This window comes from Sminthopsis crassicaudata, chromosome 2 (assembly GCF_048593235.1).
Source record: "Sminthopsis crassicaudata isolate SCR6 chromosome 2, ASM4859323v1, whole genome shotgun sequence".
NCBI classification, from domain to species: Eukaryota; Metazoa; Chordata; class Mammalia; order Dasyuromorphia; family Dasyuridae; genus Sminthopsis; species Sminthopsis crassicaudata.
This window is the reverse complement of record NC_133618.1, coordinates 541,718,387-541,739,035: the sequence shown is the minus strand read 5'-3', so window position 1 is coordinate 541,739,035 and position 20,649 is coordinate 541,718,387. Positions and strand designations below refer to the sequence as shown.

General features: G+C 41.3%; 1 protein-coding gene across 2 annotated transcripts in view; it reads left to right on the top strand.

The window, feature by feature from the left end:
- The first annotated feature begins 4,086 nt into the window (after positions 1 to 4,086).
- ZNF609 (zinc finger protein 609) overlaps positions 4,087 to 20,649 on the top strand; it is a 190,910-nt gene continuing 174,347 nt past the window's right edge. The window contains exon 1 of one of the 2 annotated variants that reach the window (XM_074294836.1): positions 4,087 to 4,184. The gene's annotated coding sequence lies outside the window, so the exon portion shown is untranslated. Of the gene's footprint in view, positions 4,185 to 5,238; positions 5,325 to 20,649 lie in introns of those variants that run through there. The other variant, XM_074294835.1, reaches the window with a different exon arrangement.

Genomic DNA, 20,649 nt, shown 5'->3' with positions numbered 1-20,649 from the left:
GTCTTTGACAGTTTTTGTTTTTCCAGGAAAGGACTGGAAGGGCATAAGTGAGAAACTTTTCCCTTAGCTTTAAGTTGCATTCCATTTGGGAGATTTTCTTTCTCATGAAAGCAATTACTCTTAGATAGGAAAGATTCTTTTTTTCTTCTAAATCAATCAAAAAGTATTTCTTAAGCATTTCTTAAGCCAGGCACTGTGTTAGTCTGTGAGTTTACAGAAATAAAGTAAAAGGACAATTTGCAAATCTCAAAATGATCAAGTGAGCCTCTGGCTGAAACAGGCTTGGGATAGGACAAGATTTCTCAAAAACAAGTCATTACCACCAATTCTGTCTCCTTTTTTTAAACTCATCAATCCAAAAAATGAGTCAGCTGTTTGTTGGCTTGAATTGATGACTTTGGCTCTTATGGTCGTGCTCTCTGTTTTTTTCTTCTCTCTCTCTCTTTCTCTCCTCCCCCTTGCCAAAGCCCTGTGGAGCTGATTGCTACTGCAGGACTACTATGTAGAACTGACAACCCAACCATGCTTACTCCATTTCTGATAAAGAAAAAAAGTCTTCAACAATGCATCCAAATGCCTCCAAATACTAAGACTAAATCCTCAGATCATTCTCTGCTTGCTAGGTACCCCAGTGATTAAAGCCCTGAGTCAGGAATTAGGAAGACCTGAAATAAGATTTGGCTTCCGATACTTATTAGCTGTGTGATGCTGGTCAAGTCATTTAACTTCTGTTTATCTCAATATGTAACATGAGAATAATATTTAGGATCTATCTCACAGGTTGTAAAAATCAAGTGAGATTTGTAAAAAACCTGCCACTTAGTAGGTGCTTTAAAAACCAGGGGATACAACTAAAATATGATTAGTGGATCTGGCCCCACTTAGAGGAATGTTTTATTTCTGAAGCAGTTCTAGGGAGCTGTTAGAATCTCAGTTCCTTAGCTTCTTGAGGAAACTCACAGCCTTAAAATATGTACATTCTGCTTTTTATAAAGCTATGGCATCACTGGAGAAGTTGGATTCCCTCCAGGAGTTGTGTGCATGACTTAAAAAAAAGGGAAAAAAGTACTCTGTGTTATGAATAAGATTAATTTCCCCTTTCTTTAATCCTTCATATTCAGCGTTTATTTGCATTGAAATGCCTACACTCATTATGCATTGATGTTCACTCAACTGTGAACTCTGCTTGCTGCATAGCTCTAGGCACCAGTTCTACATGGCCTGAGTGTTACTGATTCCCAGGCAAAGCGAACCACATATTAGCACATGACGGGAACATGGAATAGTTCTTGATTTCTTGTTGTTTAACCTGCCTGGGAAAAGTTGGAAGGATAAAACTTCTAAAAAAAAATTACTTATTGCCCTCATGCAGACAGCAGTGCTATCAGCAAATGATACTACACTGAGTTCACTAGGCAGTTAACAGTTCTATCACACAGGGGTCTGCATTGTGTTGGATTTTGTCTAGTTTTTTACTCAAGTAAAATGCATGCACAGAGAAGTTAAAGGTTTTCTGCCTTTTTATTTGAGTACAGAAAGGACCAGGTTGATGACTCTACTCAGAATGTCAATTTAAGCCTCAAGAAAAAAAGTCTGGTTATCCTGCCTTTCCACATGCTAATTGCAGAATGGAATGATATGTAAAGGCAGTCTTTCTATATAAAAGAGTTTTATTCCATTTAGGATTTGGGATGGGGGTAGATTGTAAACTAGGAAGGAGAAGGAAGAAGGGGAAGAGAAACTTGGTACAGAAATGACTTGGCTCTTAACATGATAAAAGAATTTTAAAACATGGCGTACTGGGCTCACCCTGGACCAATCTTTCAGTCCTTTATAACATTTTACACTGACCTAACTCCAGGACAATTTGGACTAGAATTTAGACATCCCCAAGCTGGTTTTCAATTGCAGCCAAAGTGATTGCGCCTCCTTTTGGCTATAACTGGCCCAGTTTTAATAATTTTTAGCACCTGGAGGGGTAGTCTAGTTTTCTTTCTGTTATTCTTCTCCTTCCAGTTCCTACACCACAATTATTCTCATGCTCCAAGGTTGGTTATGCATGATAATAGAGGTTACCTCTATAGCCCCAAGAGAGTTCAGCTTTTTTTTAAAGGGGGAGAAAATTTGCTCGAAGGAAAACCAGTTGAAGAGATGGATGTAGACTTCTCCCAGTCTTAACTCAGAAACAGTTGAAAACTTCAGGAAGTCAATAGGGAGAACAGGAATAAACGTATGAGTTCCAAGATAGATATTTTCAGGCCATTATAAATGACTTATACTCAAAAATCCCTTTACCTTTAATGTCCTCTTTTATTAATGCCTGTTTATGCAGATTATATTTAATTTAAAACTTTTTAAAAATGCCCTTGTCAGTTCCTGAGTCAGAAATACAGCAGGTAGCTTGGGGCTGTTCTGCCAACAAAAAGGAAGCCTACAGGAGATCTGTAAACTTCCACATCTTAGAAGTAGGGGAGAAAATGGAGTCCAAAGAATTTTTATATTTCCTGGGATTTCAATGGCCAGTGCACATTTGCTGCTCTCAGCCTCTGATAATCTGAAGGGTGCTGGGGGGAGGGGCTGGTGGTGATGGAATCTATACATAACACTCACAGGTTCCAGAAGTTAAGAAAGCTACCAGCATGTGGGAAAGCTTTTTAGCCTCTAGAGGCCAGAATGCCGAGACAACACAATAGTAGGGCTATTCACCTTCACAAAGGATGTTGTATGGGTATGTGTACATTAATGTGTTTGCATGCCCCATTACTCAATGGGCAAACTTTAGTGTGTATGAAACCCAGTCACTTTCTCAATGTGGGTAAGAAAGCAGAGAAAGGTTGGTTGGCCAGATTTTGAGGAAAATGAGGGGATGAGGGGAAACAAGGGTGTGTTAGTTTAGCAAAAAGGGTAGAACCAACCTGAGTGGTGTGGCCAAATAAAAGGAAAATCTGGGGGGGTTGGAAAGATGGGACCTAGCAGGAAATGCTCCCTGGAAAAGGGAAATTAAAAGGCTGGTTTATTAAGCAAATAGAACTCTTTAAATAAGAGCTGAGGCCTGCAAGGAGAAAAAAGGGACCTGGGCTAAGAAAGGAACAAAAGGTGTCATGGAATGTGGGGGAAGGGAATAAGAGTTAGAGGAGGTGCAGCAAATGAAAACCTAGAAATATTTTGAGTAATATATGACACCTCGGTGCCTTAAAATTGGGGGCAACTAGTTTTACCCCCAAGTGACTCATCTATTTAGGCTGGAAGTTTTCATTGTAGGGATCATCGCTTTTCTTTCCTTCCTCAGTTAAGTTTATATCTTTTACCTTTGTCCTCTATAGGATCAAACTATGTTTAATTTTTGGAATTACTGAATAATATTTTTCTAGTAGGGCTATTGCTTAGTAACAGCATACCCCAATCTCATGCTAACATCATTCTCAGCGCCAGAGATCAGTATAGCTTTTTGCAAATGGTGAATGTCAGTGCCATTTTCCGATCTAAGAACAATTTAAAGAAAAATAGCTGCTTTGCCAGTTATTCAGAGTCTACAAAATGAGGGTTGAATTGCATGACCTCTAAGATCCTTTCCCGCTCTAAATTTGATTATGAGGTTTTTTCCTTAATGCTAAGAGGCCTCCAATCTAATTGGGCCAAGTTAAATCCCACTTTTGTGGATCTCCGGCCCTTTCTCCCTTTCTTGTGTGGAATAATGGATAAAACACTGAATTTGCTTCAAGAACCCATGTTTATGTAGGTAACTTCAAATATGTGACCACGGGCAAGTTATTTAACTTATCCGACCTAAGTTTCTTATCCGCATCTACCTTCCAGGGTTCGTTAGTTTAAATGGGGTAGTGTAAAGAAAGGCTTCTGTGCACTCAGGGGTTCCATAAACATCAACTATTACGACTTTTCTAACTTCGGCGCATTCAGAGAAGCACAAGGCTCAAGTTGGTCCAGAAACCGCCCAGGGGAGTCATGAAAGTTCCCGGCCCGGTTCGGTTCTGGGGGCATTCCAGGCCCTGGATTGGATTTCCAAGTCCTGTGCCGTCCTGACTGTGAGAGACCGCAGAATCGTGCTAGAGATAAAAGAAGAAAGGGAGGTCCCGAAGTCTGGAGAGCGGAGGAAAGTCGGCCGCAATCCCGGCGGAGACGCCGGCCCGCTAAAGTAGTGAAGGGGAGGGAGCCTCGAGATAAAGGTGAATTTCCATTTGATATGGAGGGTGGGGACGGAATCTTAGGTGAAGGTCACGAAGAGGCCCGGAGATGGGAGGTCTGGAAAAGCCACACTTTCAGGCCCAGAATGGAAGCCCGAGAACGGGAAGCAGATCGGCTGCTTATTCTGATTTGCAAAAGGGCTGGGTCCAGTTCGGGACGGGAGAACATTTGCAATTTCTCCAGATAAGCAGAGAGCAGTCGGAAGGGTTATACCCATTTTTAAAGACTAGAAAGCGGAGGCCGGAGCCGGACTCTCCCCCAGCCGGCCTGCATTTGGAGCGTCGGGCTTTGTCCCTCCCAGGGCTTTTTTCTCTTCCTGGGCGGCTGCGGATCAATCACTCGGTAGTCACACATTCCACTCTGGCGGAGCCCCGCTCCGTGCGAGCCTGAGACCCTCGCTGGCCCCGGCCGGGGAGAAGGGAGCGTCCCCGCTTCTCGGGAGGACCAGCAGAGACCACTCTGGGGCCTGTGCATGTCGCCCTCAAGTCTAACCTCAGGCTCCCTTCCCAGATCAGGCAGTTTGCTTTGATGAGTTCCTCACTTCAGGTTTCCTAGAACTCCTCGCTCCGTGTCTATTCTGTTCTCCGGGTTTTCCTGGATTCCTCGCGTAGGAAATCTGCTCTCCAATCCGGGGTCCGCGTGGCGGTGCGTTCCGGGACCAGGATTTGTCTCTTCCATCCGGGTTCCGGGTTTCCCTCCCTCTCCCACCCCCCCATTCCCCGCCCCCCAGCACTCTCCCGCTCCGTACTCAGGATCTCTTTCCTCCGGGTTTCTCCGCGCCGGCCACGAATCCGGATCCGCGGGCTCGGTGATCCAGTGTCCGGGTGTTCTGGGTGGCCCTGGTTGTCCCGGGTCCCGGATCGCGGCGGCGGCGACGACGGCGGCAGGAGGGACCCGCGGTCCCCGGGACTCAGCGGCACCGGCCAGGCCGGGCGGGGCGAGCGGAACCGGGAAGAGGAGGAGAGCCGGAGCCGGGGTGGGGTGGGGGGAGGGGCTTCAGGCACGGATGGCGGCCTGGGGCCCGTAGCGGCGGAGGCGGCGGCGGCGGCGGCGGCGGCGGCGGCTCCACGGCCGGGGGCCCCGGGTGGGCGGAGGTGGCGGCTCCCGGGACCGGCCGCGCGGTGAGTCCGGAGCTTTGTGTGGAGCTGGCGGGGGGAGGGGGCGGGCTGTCGGGGCGGCGGAAGCCCGGGCCCGGGTGGGGGGGGTGGGGAGGGGGCGGCGCTGAGGGGCCCGGGGCCTGGTGGAGGAGGAAGTGGGGGTTAGAGGCTGAGGGGGGGCGGCTCGGGCGCGGGGAGGGCGCCGGGAGGGGAGGTCGTTGCGTGGGGAGGGGGACCTTCGGAAAGGGGGGGCGGTCCAGAGCGAAATTCCACGAGTGGAGGGGGATCGAGGGTTGGAGGGGGTGGCGGGCACTCGGGGTCGGAGGGAGTTGGCGAGGAGCCCCGCTTGGATCTGGGACCCCAGGTGATGATAGGTTGCGTGGGGCTGAGAGAGTGGTTTTGGCGAACGGTCTGCCTGCTGGTGGGAAGGGAGCAGAGTGGCAGGGAGTGGGCATCAGGTTGTGGGTGTGTGCCTCTTCCAGCTCCCAGGTCCCATCCACTTCTGTCCTTTTCTTCAAAATGGAGGGATTCCCCGGGCCGAGGGAGCCCTTGCCCGGGCCTGGCCCTTAACAGCTCTCCGCGTCCCCTGGTAGGGCTTGTGACCCCGGCCTGCTTGTAGACCCATGATACCCTTCTCTTCCTTTATGTGTAATTATGGTTGGATCATTTCTGTGCTTTGCTCAGATTCTCCTTCCTCCCTCTGGGGCTGAGGAGGAGGAGGAGGAGGAGACACATCTGACCAATTAATGTGTGTTTGTGAAACAGGCAGCAGCAAACAGTCATTTCAGCTTCTAGGAATTAGGCTCACACAGGGCGGAGAGATCAGAGCCCTTCAGGGGAATATCTCTGAACAAATCACAGATGATTAAATTCTCTAAGAGACAGCTTTCTAACCAAATGAGAACTGCCAAGATGGGGGAAAGGCTTGGCTCTTTGCAGCCATGTGCCCAGAGCTCCCGGGCCGAGCCCCGCAGGCCTGCCTTCCTCCTCTCAGGCCCTGCTCGGGAGCCCGAGTTAATTTCACCCCAGCGCTGCTTTGTCTGCAGGGAGGGAGCTTTGGTTTGGGCAGTTGTGAGGGGGTGACTGCTGTGCTGCCACACACAATAGTCGTGTCATTTTATCAGGAGTGCAACCCTAGGGCTGAGAACTGCTGCTTCGGAGATAAACCGGTCCCTCTCACCCGCCTATTGTGTACACAGTGAAGGTCACAGGTTCAAGTCTTGTCTGAGAGCTTTGGATATGCTCCATCTCCCAGGCTCCTCCGTGCCATTTTCTTCCTTTTACTAGACTGGGACTCAGCCATTGGAGGAAGCCAGACAGAGAGGCTCTTCTTTTTGAGTGAGGAACAATGCGGAGCTCTTTGGCACACATTTTTCTGAAGAATAGGGGGTGCCAGTGTTGTGCTTCCCTTGTCAGCTAGCGCGCCCCGAGGTGGAGGAGTAATGTCTGGGAGGCTCCCGGAGGAAACTGGCTCCCCCAAAAGATGTACACTCTCCTTCCAATCATAGAGCCCAGCTCTTCTGACTTGACTGAGATGTGGCCTGTAACTTTTATATTTTTTCATAGTATGTTTCTGAGGAGCTGCACAGGGCATAGAAATGAATGAGACCCAAATACTTTCTTAATAATAACTTCTTGATCAGTAATAGTAGTAGTAGGACAATTTTTTTAAAAGGCATTGGCATTTCATATGCGGATATGTTTTGTGGGCATGAAACTTTCACTAAGGGAGTGGTCACTTTAATTGCTTCCCCTGAATTCCTACTAAGTTGCTGCTTCATTTCTTGGAGGTGACTGTGGGTTCTGCTGTCAGACAATTGAGAAACAATCTGCTTCTGGAAGACTGTGCCAGCTGAGAGAAAGCTTAGAGTAGGTCTCACCAATTTACAAAGACTTTTGAATACAAATGGACACCCACAGGTCTAGTTCCAAAGAGCAGCTTTGAGTTTTAGATAAGCACATTTCCAGAAGGTATGCCATTAGGTGAATTTCCTCCCACCCCTACAGCAAAGGCTATCTTAAGAAATGATTGGTTGTGATCTATGTTGTTTGAAGCAATTCTTGCTGATGGAAATCAGAAACCCTTAGGAGTACTGAAGTTAGAAAAGGAAGTGCTGGCTGTGCAAAATAAAAAACTTTTTTTTAATCAATGGAAGATTTTGTAGAATGTGAACATAGAAAAAAAAATTGAGATTTGATTCACATTAATGGATGGAGTGGTATCAAATATGAAAAATTAACTTTGAAGATGAGACTGTAAATAGGTCCCACAGAGATAGCATGGTGAGGAAGGAAGAGCATTTGGAGTCACCGGACATGGGTTCAAATACTACTCCAGACACAACCTTTGTGACCTTGAGTAACTCAGCCTTCTTGAACTTGGTTTCCTCACCTGTATGGACAGATTTGTTTTGGAAAGTTGTACTAGATGTCCTTTGAAGTCCTTTTCTATTTCAAGTCAGCAATTTTATAACCGCATGACTTGGCAAAATGACATTTACTCTTGACTCAAAACCCAACAACAAATCACTAGTTTCCTAGAAGATTCTTTTATGATAACAAAAGGTTTCCAATTTGTACACTAAAGAAGACCCCTTCTTTTAAAAGAGATTGGGGGAGAAAAAACAACACTTTGAGAAGTGGAGTTCTGGTCCCTAGAAATAGGAGAGAACACAATGAACCAATAGATCTTGACTAGTGGTGTCAAGCTCAAATAGAAAATAGGAGCCATTCATCTTTATGTAGTAATGATTGCTGCTTAGTTTTAATATAATGTCTATGTTTTATTGTATTTTTATTTATTTTGTAAAATATTTCCTAATTACATTTCGATCTTTGTATGACACCTCTCATCTTAGACTATTTTGGTAATAGATGTAATATAACATCTGTCCATGATTCTTTGTTCTCTATCTGTAGACCAAAGTATCAAGACTTTCCTAGTGGAGAATAGGATCATAAGTGTAGAACTGGGTGACATTGCATAAGTTATTCCACCATCCTCATTTAATGAATGAAAAAGTTGAAGCCCAGGGATGTTAATTAACTTTGCCCAAGATCACACAAGTAGTAAAGGGCAGAACAGTTACTTGAATTGATCTTGTTTGACTATTTTCCATTGTCTCAATGTTGTATATTGACTTAAAGTGACAAGTTGATATAGAACTTGGATTTCATATTATCATCAATTGGGAACCAGAAGGGACTTTAGAGGTAGTCTAGTGTAACCCCTTCATTTTGCTAATGAATTTCACAGAGACAGGATTTGAATTTAGATCTTTCTGAATTTCCTAATGCCAGAATTCATCCAGTTTTTTTCTAGAGAAGTTTGGAATTCTGTCAGATGTCAGTGGAAGCAGAAGCCTCAAGTTAGTTTCAGAGTTGGACCTTTTATTATATAGAACATGGAGATACTTTACTTTTATCTCTTTATTAAGTGTGTTTCTGTTTATGGGGCATGTGGGAAATTTGTACCTTTTTTTGTAGAAAGTTTACCCATCTGAATTACATATATATATTTTGCTGGGCAAAGAGGTGCATATGGGACCTGTGTGTGTGGTTCTAATGTACTTCCAGTGTAGTGTATTTATCATTCTGGTTATAGAGTGGGTTTTCTGCAGTAGGCAGCATACATTTCCAGCATCTGGATGGAATCTGGGGGTGGAATAGAAGATTGCTTACTGATGGGTTTGCTAATTGCTGTGTCAGGCAGAGGTGATATTTCTGATTTAGATGATTGGCTGGCACTGCTGTCTGAGTTCAGCCACCAAGCTAGAAAGTGTGGGTGATCTACGGAACTTCTTAGAGCCCTTGTCTATTTGCTGTGTATTCACCTCTGCTTCCTTGACTAACAGCATTATATTGCTTTATATTGCTGTTTCTTCTCAACCGAGAGCTAGCCATTTGTTGCCTCCTTTGTAAGCAACTGATCATGCATAAGGATACTGCCAGGCAGAGCCCACTTTAGGAACACTGCCACCTTATGTTAGGTGACATGTTGTTTGTGGCTTTCCAACCAGTTTTCTTTCACTTGGCTCTTAAAAATGAGACTGTCAGTTCTCTACAAAAATACCAAGTGAACATGAATATACTCAATACAGTTTCCAGGAAAAAGTTGGTTAGAGTGCTAAATGAAGAAGTTATGAATTGCCTAGTCCATGATTTGCAGGTGTTAGGCTCACTTAGGGGAACATGAAAGACTGTCTTCATCAGGGAACAGGTAATTCACCAAAGCACCTGCCTCAATGGGCACGTGGAATTGGCAGCAGCTGTGCAGCCAAGGAGGGATTATTGAGCAGGTGGGTAAAAGAATCATATGCCAGAGTGGTAAGAAGATGCTTGATCTCCTGTGTTTCAGGTTTAATCCATGTGTATGAAATTGTGTTTTCTTTCCTGTTTCTTTGCATTGTGCTAGTGTGTGGGGGAAAAAATAACGATGTAGTAAAAGAAAAAAGGAGATTCTCAGGCCAGTGGGTTTCTAATAGATTGCTAAGTGACAAAGCTTAAGAGATATCCTAGGAAGGCTCAATTGTGTTTCTGGGTATCATGAATGTGAAGGAAATGGTGGTAATTTAGGGTTTCCAGTATTTGTTTATTAAACGGAAATGGGAAAGAGAGAAACCATTGCTTTCATCATCGTGAAAATAATTTATTTAAATTTAAATTTAATTCATTGGCTGGATATTAGGCAACCAGAAAGTTTTCCCCTGCTTTAGAGGGCTATGTATTTATTTCTTTTTAGTAGCCCTGTCCTTAAAATGTCTTATCTGAGGCATTTTAAAAATACCTTTAAAAAAAGAAGTTAAATGTCATTCATTGTGAGACAAGTTACTTAACCTAAACACCTATCTAAAAAATGAGGGGACCGGATAGATGGCGTCTGAGGTCCCTTCTAGCTCTAAACATGATCCTCATGATGGTTGCTGTTCTTGAGAGTTTTTGTATTGTTTTGTTTCTAGTCTTTCTGAATAACAATTTTGTAACCCTTTGCTCTTCGCTTAGGCCCGCTTGGTAAAATCAAACAATCGTTGGAGGGCTGAATGATTTGAAAGAGATGTCTTTATTAAATATTTACTTTAAAAAAGAACTTTTATTTTCCTATTTCTTTTTTGGGAATTCCCCCCCCCCCCCCCGCCTATTTGAAGAGTCACCACAAGTCACCAGATTTTTCCTGTGCATCATTTTTCTTAAAAAATTTAATAAGATATTTTAAGCTTCCAGGTGTGCATTGTCAAGTGCCAGAGAGAGCATATTGATAGCTGGCAAAGTTGCTGTAACAAGTTGTGCATCGTGTTTGCTTAGTCTTTTTTTTAATACCCTTCTAAAGAAGAAACTTTTTATAACTGTAGCTTACTTGTTGATGTAGGAAACACAGAATGGCTTAATTAGGTGGAAACATCTGGCCCTCTTTTGGACTTCCAAAATACCTCTGTCCCGACCCCTCCATACATGCTGATTATAGTCAAGACTCTAGCCTGTTTGTCAGCCCAAATGAGAGAGATCTTGAGGGAAAGACAGATCAGCCAGCCAACTTTGTGCATTCTCTTCCCCCCCTTCCCTTTTCTCTAGGGCCAGGCCCCATGGGTTGCTGTTGGGGTCATTGACAGGGCAGCCTGGGGCTTTGGTACTATGCTGTCTGCCCAGGCTCTGCTGGTCTGCTGGATTATTCTAAATGGGAGCCTGGTGGGAACCAGTGTATGGCACTCACTGCTGGGAGAGAGTAAGCTCCTTGTATTCCCTAGATAAAGCAACTCCCGTTTTGTTTTTCTTCTCATTGATAACAGGCCATTGCCTAGAGCCACCATATCCTTTTCTATAATTCTTGGTAGTTTGCTTCCTCATGCTTTTCTCCCTTCCCCCATCTCCCATCCTGGTTCTCTGCTCTGAGGACTCGATACTAGCAGCTTGGAAACACTAATTACTGTGGCTATTATAGTCACAGCCCAGATCCTCCACCTCCTTCTCTCTCACTCTTTTCTGTTGTCCCCCTCCTTTTCTCAACAGCAGGAGTTGAACTGCAGTCTCATGAGCACAGTCAGATGTATGAATGAGCTTTCTATCTTGTCAAGGCAGACCTCCAAATCCTACAGGGCTGATTTTTCATGGCTCTTTTACCGTTTGTACATAGATCAGTTGTAGAAACTAGAAATGGCAAATACCTATTAGGTCATATTTAGTCCATCACTCACGGATAAACTTAGAAGCTTTTCTCTTGTTTCTGTCTTTATTCCCATTCTTTGTTAGTGAGAACAGTCTGCTATAAGGTAGATTCTGACATTACTTTATTACCATTGGCCTTTCTGGCCACTAACTCTGGCAGGCTTTGCTCTAGAGTTTTACTTCGTACTCCGAATTGAATGCACCCAACATCATCTTTCTACTTTTGTACTTTTTGATCTTTTAAAGTTTCTTTGTGGATTCCTTTTGCCAATGATAAGAATTCATGCTTCTCCTCTTGTGCTAAATACAGTAAAGCCTGTGGTAGATAATAAAAACTGTAAAATGTAGGAAGTTTTTAGGAAATCTTTACAGGAACAGATGTTGCTTTTCTCTCATTGGTCTGGGTTCTTTCCTAACTCTGAGTTTTGTTCGTGTGTGTATGTGTGTGTGTGTGTGTGTGTGTGTATAAGTAAGTGTGTAAGAGAGAGAGAGAGAGACATAGAAGAAATAGAATGCATTCGATGGCGTGTTTTTTGTATGGTTCAACTATTTTTATAAGATAGCACCTGATCAAGCAGGGGGAATCTTTATTAGGAAGATCCCCTAATTTCTCCCCCCCCCCCCCCCCCCCCCCCGCTGGGGTTAAGTGACTTGCCCAGGGTCACACAGCTAGGAAGTGTTAAGTGTCTGAGACCACATTTGAACTCAGGTCTTCCTGAATTCAAGGCTGGTGCTCTATCTATTGTGCCACCTAGCTGCCCCCCCTAATTTCTTTATATTAACTTGACCCTTTGGATCCAGTGGTATGGGAGAAAAAACACTAGATTAGAATTTGGAAGATCTGGGTTTCATTCACCATTCTTCTATCTATCTATATATGAACTCAGACAAAGCAATTAATTTACTTGGGCTTCCATTACCTTATCCATGGAGTGATTGAATTAGATATTTAAGATTTCTTCCAGCCTTAAGGTACTATCATTTAAAGCTTAAATTAGGAATTAGGCATTTGTGGGGAACAGGTGTTTGGGATGAAAAGGTTGAAGCTAAAATAAGTAGGAATGAACTGTCTTCATACAATACTCCATATATACAATACTTGTTGGAGGAAGCACCTTCCTGACTCTCTTCTTTTTCCACAGTGTACTACATTTTGGAATTACCCGCATATTGGTTTCTTCCTTCTAGATGAATTATAGATGCAGTTCTTTATTGAGTGTATTCATAGAGGTGTTTTTCTCTGACTCTTCTTGGCTTAGCTTAAACCCCCAGTGACCTAGGAAAGGTAACCAGAGCTTACATTGCATCATGATGAATTAGAAGGGGCCCTGAAATTAGCGACACTTGGGATATTCAAATCTTTGTGCTGATATTTAATAAGCTGTTGCGTCATTAACTCTGAAATTCAGGTTCCTCTTCTCTAAAATGGGTATAACAAAATTTAATACTACTATCCCACAAGAGACAGATATATAGTGATTCTCCTGAGAACTAGCCTTGGAGTCATAAAGAACTGTGTTCAAGTCATGCTGTAGACATGTATTTGTGGACATGTAACTGTGGGCGGCAAGTCCTTTGACTTAAGTTGCTAGACTATGCTGGTAAAAGGAATTTCCACAACAGGAGTCCTCTGCATTGATGAAATCACAAGTCATAATGGAAGAAAAAACCAAAACCCAATGAGACAGGATTGTTGTGAGAGCAGTGATAATATTTAAAGTCCTATATAAATGAATCATTTTAACAAGGAAAGACTTCAGCTTAAGGGAAGGAAATTAGACCTGGAAGAATTTGCTCCATGATCTGTGCAAGTTTTGATGCTTAGCTTTGGTATTCAAACTCAAGATGGTCGAGTTACTTTCATTTGGATTCTTTGATCTTGAAGGGGGTCTTTTCAGATTGTGTAGGGGTAGGATGGACATGTCTTCATTTTTGTCCAATTAATGGAAATCTTACTTTGAGGTGACTCTTCTGGAGACTTCAATATGTCCAAAATATTTTGGTTAATAAATATTTTTGTTTTGTTAAATATTTTGTTGGATAACATTTAATTCAAATCCTTTTAGAAAAATTCCCTATTGAATATCACATTGAAAATGGGGATTTTGTTGGATATTTGCAAGAATTTTCAGGTTCACAGGAATTCTGGGAGAGTTCTCAGCAAGGTTTTTATAGCGAACTTGGTAATTCCTCAAGTTAGGATTTTTGTTGGAGATTCGAAATTAATACTGGAATTTGGGGTTTCTGATAATAGCCATTTATTGGCTATTTAAAGAATGCTTTCTCCTCCATTTGAACCAAGAGCTTATGTTTGATTTGCTTCAGTACTGTGCTAGTAATGTTCCTTATATTTGAAATAATTTACTTAAAACATTAATCATCTATCATTGAAATATACCATGTTTGTGTGTGTGCAATTTACTGATTATAATGGACCCATAGAAAAGAGGTATTGGGTTTTGTTTTGCTGCCTGCCCTATTGTGCTTTGTCGGTATTTCCTAGATTAGTCAGGACTAGATTAGGGAAGGAAAGACCCTGAACCATGAGCAAACTTAGACTTAAGGAAAAGACTTTTGGTAAGCTTTTAGAAAGATTTGAATCAGGAATATGAGTAGTTTGGAAAGATTGGTGGAAAACCTGTGGTAAGTCTTGAGTTGGGGAATTGGAAAGTGGGCCAGGCTGGTTGCTGCAGCTCTAGGGATATGAGGCCACACCTTTAACTCTTCCATTTTGATCCAGGTGGTTTGGCCATATTGCATGCTGGGACCTGTAGTTTCTCAGGCAATACCTCCATGTTAAAAGGCAGGTTTGAATGTTATATTCTTTATTGTGTTTACAAATGTATGTTCTATTAAAGATCTTGGTAAACTATCAACAAGGTTTCCTTCCATGGCTATTGCAAATCTGACTCAACGGAAATTCCACTCATAGATGTTGAAGTGTAAATCTATATAGTCTTGAACCTTGACTACAAACTCTAGAGAGTGGTGTGAAATTCACTGTCATTATTTGGTTTGGTTTTAGAATTTTGGTTTAGAATTTATTATACAGGTCTAAGAGTGATACTTGCAAGAAAATTGGAAGAAAGAAAAGTGATATCCTGAGAAGGCAAAATAATAATCTCAATTTGTTCTTCTCTAATTTTTATCAATAGGTATTTGGTTTCCTGAGGAGAACTCATTTTTACACTGTGTATAATAAGCTAAAAGTCAAGACAGGCTGTGGGGGCTTTGAGAAATTTTCATCTTTAGGGAATGAGCTTTTTTCTAGAAATGAAACTAATGTGTTGGTGGCAAGGGGTAGGCTATTCATACACTGGAGAGTAACAGTTCATAAACTGTTGGTGTCAGCATTTTGCTTGGGACCTTTAAAAAAGTTCCTAATAATTTACTTAGTAGATTGATATTTGTGTTTCCTTCCCTTCCTGAAATTAGAAATTAGAAATCCCTTGTGTCACAAGGATCATGGCACTCAATACTGTCTCTGTTCAGCTTTGTTGAGGTAAAGAGGTAGTCTCATATTAATACTGAAGAGTTCAGCTGCATGGGAGGAAATAGCTTTTGGTGTATGTATCCTTCTGCTGGCTCCTTCTCTGACTGGCATTCCTGGAAGTTAATCAGGGTGAAAATTGCAGTCAGTCATGTCTGGGAGGCACCAGAGGCTGACCCTGAAGCTCTGTAACCCAGCTTCCAGCTGAGCAGGACTTTTCCCCAATATTAGCTAGACATTAGTTGCTTATTATGAGTATTGTTTGAGTTGGGTCTCTATAAGTTTCCCTTCTCAAAGGCCTAAAGGGAAAAAACCTAGCTCTATAATGGACCCAGCTCCAGCTCTTTCTCTCCTGGAGTAATTCCTTAGGGTAGAAGGGCTTTTTCTTGTCCCTGTTTAAATGGAAATTCAAGGGGTGTGCCTAGTTCACCAACTCAAAAAGTGAACTTTCTGGTTTGTTTCTGGTGCTTTGGCTTCCTTCCAACACATAATTGTGGTTTTTGAAGGCCTAGTACCCAATTCAGCAGTGTAAAGATGAAGATGTCTAATGGAGAACTTCCCTTCATTTAACTTGCATATTACTCTTTTAAATTCCCTTCTTGTTTATTGCTCTGTCCATCCCTTCCTAAGTCCTTCCAGTTCTTGATTAATCTTTTTGTTTCCTTCCCTTCTCTCTATCCCCAAGCTAGCCCGGAACAGGCCTTGGTCTGGACTCTACAACTATCCTGGAGCGAAATTCTCTTGTTAATATGCATGAGGTGTAGCAGCCAGGATCCATCTTTTTTGTTTGGTTGGGTGAAGTCTGGGGACTCTGCCCAACTCTGCCAGCCAGCCACAGTCTCTATTTGTAATGATTGGGGGTGGTGTTAGAACTTGTAGACTGGGTTTTATTTAACATCAACTTGACTGTTTCTAGTGAAACCTGCTTAAGCAGAACATCTATCTTCCACAGAAATGAAATCTAGGTTCTGATACTATTCTATATACCAATGCTGAGACAAGCTAGTACTTTAGGTGGATGTGCTTTCTGTAAAGGGTAATCTCCTAGTCCATTTTACGTATCTTTTACATTCTCTCTCTCTCTCTCTCTCTCTCTCTCTCTCTCTCTCTCTCTCTCTCTCTCTCTCTCTCTCTCTCTCTCTCTATATATATATATATATATATATATATATATATATATATACATATATATATATACTTGAATTCATATTATTATTAAGTAAATTCTAATATTAGGTTTTTAACTTTAAAGCTAACAGCTTTATTTTCAAGCATGGTCTTAAATATATACATATATATGTTTGTATATATTTAAGATTGCTTTTAGCTTTCTGTGATCCGATGAAATCTGTAAGATTAGAGAAGGTTTATGAGGAGCCAATTCAAATGAAATTGTGTACTCCTACTCTTGACAGTGAGTTTGTTTCATCAACCTGCTTTGTAAGGAGGAAACAGTCATTGAAGCTGCAAAGTTTGGATTTGTTTTTGGTAGGACTTCTTCCAAGTTGGGAGAGAACTCTAAGCTGCCAGTCCCTTGATTAAGCTTTGTCTTGTTGATTCTTAGGTATATTAGAGGTATTAGAGCCAGGAGAGGCTTTAAGGGGTCATCTGACCCCTTCTTTTGACGCATGAAAAGATTGTGATCTCTAGGAGTTAGAGATTTTGTCCAAGGTCACATGGCTAATGCTTGTTGAGAGAGGCAGTGTGATTTGGTGGGGAGAATACTAAGTTTGCATCCTGGCTTCCAGGTAACTTTGGGCAAGTCATTTCACATCTCTGTGCCTCAGTTTCTTAAATCTGGGATATATGAAGTTATTATTATTTTTTAAAAATAATTGTATTTCAGTATAATTTCTTTCCTTTACAATACTGTGTATTTTATTTTCTTCATTTAAAATTATCATTCTGGGAAAGTGTCCATAGCTTTCACCAGGTTGCCAAAGGGGGGTGGTCCATGGCACTAAAAAAAACACTTAAGAATGTACATACTACATGGCTGCTATGATCCTATAAATAGTAATACCAGAATTTGAGCTCAGATTCTTTTACTGCAAATCTGGTATTCTCCTACTGCACTTCTTATTATGCTAACCTAAGTGCCCCACATGATTGGCACTTAATTTTTAAATTGTTTGATTTGCTTCAGTACTGTGCTAGTAATTTTCGTTATATTTGAAATAATTTACTTAAAACATTAATCATCTATCACTGAAATACCATGTTTGTGTGTGTGTGTAATTTACTGATTATAATGGACCCATAGAAAAGAGGTATTGGGTTATATTTTCATGACAAGGTGGTGTGTGAGGCTGGTCTTCTTACTTAGATTTATTTCTTTTGGTTTCTGAGGGAAGGACAATTTTGAGAGACCCAACTTTAACAATGTCTGAGATCATAGTGTGTAGATAATGGCAGAATCACAAATGCAATTCAAGTATTTGAACAATAAATCCAGCATGTAAGTCTAACTCAGTTATGGGGTAGACCTTTTTGTGGTGCTTCAGCAGACCCCTTTTATCAGAAATTTTCTTTGCAATCACTTCTATCCATCTGTGTTTTTCGAGTTACCACCACTCTAGGGCCTCCTTGAATCTTTCCATTGCAACCAGAGAACCTGACTGCTCTTGACTTCCCATTTTAAGCGTAAGGACTGAGAGAAAGAGGTTAAATTTAAACTCATTTAGTTTTTTAAATAGCATGTAAGGAAGAGTACCAGAGTACATGGGTCCCCAATTATCCACCCTACAGGATGTGATCCTTTCCTATAGGGATAGCTTAAGGCTCTAGTTAGCCTTTCCCCACTTTTCTCTTAGGAATAGCTTTATTTTTCTGAGCAGTGGTATGTGAAGATACTAGGTATGTGTGTGGAAGAAAGGAGATAGATTGTGGACAGTAAAAATTCCCAAGATCATCTGCTTCTATCTGGTTGAAACATATTTATAGATGTGGAAATAGATCTTAAATGAGAGTGTTGCATAATAAGCCTGGATATAAAACTCCAACAGAGGAGTTGGCATTTTACCCTAAAGTTAGGAAAAACTGTTGGAGCTTCCCAAATGAGGGAATGATGATGACTATCACTTTGCAGCTATATAAAAACCCGCAATCTGGAGAGGCGAGGGACTTAAGGCAGAGAAGATCAAGGTAGTAGTTGTGAGTGGACCTAAGAAAATAGTTGTTGAAGGGTAGAAACAATAAAATTTAGCTACTGATTGCCTGGGAGGGGAATGAGGAAGAATGAAGACTTGAAAATGATTCCAAGGATTTGGGGTATCAGGATATCTGGGTATCTGAAAGCGTGGTAGTGCTCTTTACAAAAAGAAGAATAGAGGAGTTTGAGATGACTTATCCAGTTAAGAATGTTTGATAAGTAGCTAATGATTTTGGAACTGGAATTCAGGAAAAATATCTAGAAATCATTCACATAGAAATGTTAAATCCCTGGGGATTGAAGAGGTCAAGAAGTAAGAGTATAGAAAACAAAAAAAAGGAAGACCCTGGATAGAGCCTTTAGGATATACGAAAGAAAAAGAATGGAGGTAGTTATCCATTGAAGGAGACTGAGCAATAGCTAGCTATACATGAACAAAATCCAAGAAGGAGTATCCAGACATGGAAAGCAGTTGGTTCAGTTAAATGCTTTTGGAGAGTTAGGAAGGTTGGGAGACTGAGAAGAGACCATTCATTGCATTTGGCAATTAAGGGGTTATTGCTAATCTTGGAGAAAGTAGCTGCAGTTGAGTTGTGAGATCAAAAATCAAAAGTACAAGAAATTGAGAAATGAGGGAGAAGAAAACAAAAGATGTGGAGACAAGAAGTATAGTTTGGGGAGAAAAATTGACTGAAAAAGAGGTGAGAGATGAGAATGGTATCTTGAGGGGAAAGTAGGTGAAGGAAAGATTTTTTGAATCTTGGTGCTCATGTGTGACAAGAAAGCTTTTACTCCAAACTTGCCCTCTGGCATTCCCAAGCAAAAGAATCCCTTCTTAAATACCATATGTAGTAAAATGTTAGTTCATGAATGTAGAGACTGTGTTTTGTCTTTGCACAGTACATCTCACCTAATTGACACTTAAATGCTGGTTGAGTTGAATTGAATATCTTTTACCTACTACAATTTCCCTGCACTAAAAAACACAAATAAAAAACTATTAATTCTTCCCCAGATTCAGGATATTTCTCCATATCCTTTGTAGTGCTAGCCTTCTACAGAAGTTAATTCTTGCTACATGCAATTTCTAACATCCATTAATTTATTAGCCCTTTATTAATATGGCTTTCTTTTCCCACCTATCTAAAGAAATTAAGCTTCAGGATTACAAATTACCTCACTCACTATGCCTCTTTTCAGATTATGTGTACAATTATTCATAATATATAAAATTATCTTAGTGACCACAGCGTTATTTATAATCTCTACATAGATGATTTCCAAATTTGTATTTCTTATCCTTGCTTCTCCTCTTGAGTTGCACACTCATGATTCCAAATATTTGCTTTATATCTCCTGCTGGATATCCCATCACAATTTTTAGCTCAAAATATTCAGTAGTGGATTCAATTCTTTTTTCTGTTAGCAGAAAAGAGTGTAAGTGGGTAGAGCATCAGCTCTGAGTTCAAATTTTACCTCAGACACTTAACACTTCCTGGCTGTGTGACCCTGGGCAAGTCACTTACTCACAATTGCCTCAGCGAGAATTTTTCTCTGTTTATTATTTTTTTCTGTTAATTAATGGCGCCACAGTGTTCCACTTGAAAATCTATTTATTTATTTATTTATTTTGCTGCGCCACCTAGCTGCCCCACCAACTTGAAATTTTAAGAGTCACCCACCAACTGATGCCCCAACTTGAAATTTTAGAGTCACCTTTTTCTTTTCTTCTCATTTTGCACTTCTGATCATTTGTGATGACTGGCTTATGCTATCTCCAAAAACCTGTCATCTTTTCCATTGCTACCATCCTGGTTTAAGCTCATTACCTCTTACGTGGACTAATGCAGCAACTTTATTTTTTTACCCCCTTCATTTACTACATTTATTTGAGATAGTGAAAAAAATCCATGTCCAAACAAAGGAAAATATGAATGGATTATTGTACATTAATGGAATAGAATGTTAGGATGCTATAAAATGACACTTTTGAGTTAAAGAAATATGAAATGAACTTTGGGTGAAGTGAGATTAGAATAATATATAGTTATATTTCTTTCTTTCTTTCTTTCTTTTTTTTTTTCCCTGAGGCTGGGGTTAAGTGACTTGCCCAGGGTCACACAGCTAGGAAGTGTTAAGTGTCTGAGACCACATTTGAACTAGGGTCCTCCTGAATTCAAGGCTGGTGCTCTATCCATTGCGCCACCTAGCTACCCCCATATATAGTTATACTTCAACATGTGTAATGAAGCGACTTTCTAGCTGCTTGTCCTCCAGTTTCTGCTCCAGTTCATACTACACACTAATACAATCTTCTGGCTAGATTCCATTGCTAGAAAACTTTCAGTAACTCACCATTATTAGCCAGGCATTTCAGGCTCTCCACAATCTGATTTCATCCTCTCTTCCCAGGTGTATTTTTTACTTCTTCCCTTCAGAAATAACAATAAGAACATACTTTTATAGAATGCTTTACAGTTTACAAAGTTTTCTTCAGCCTGTGAGGTAGTTAAATTGAAGTATCATTATTTTGCAGATTGGGTTACTGA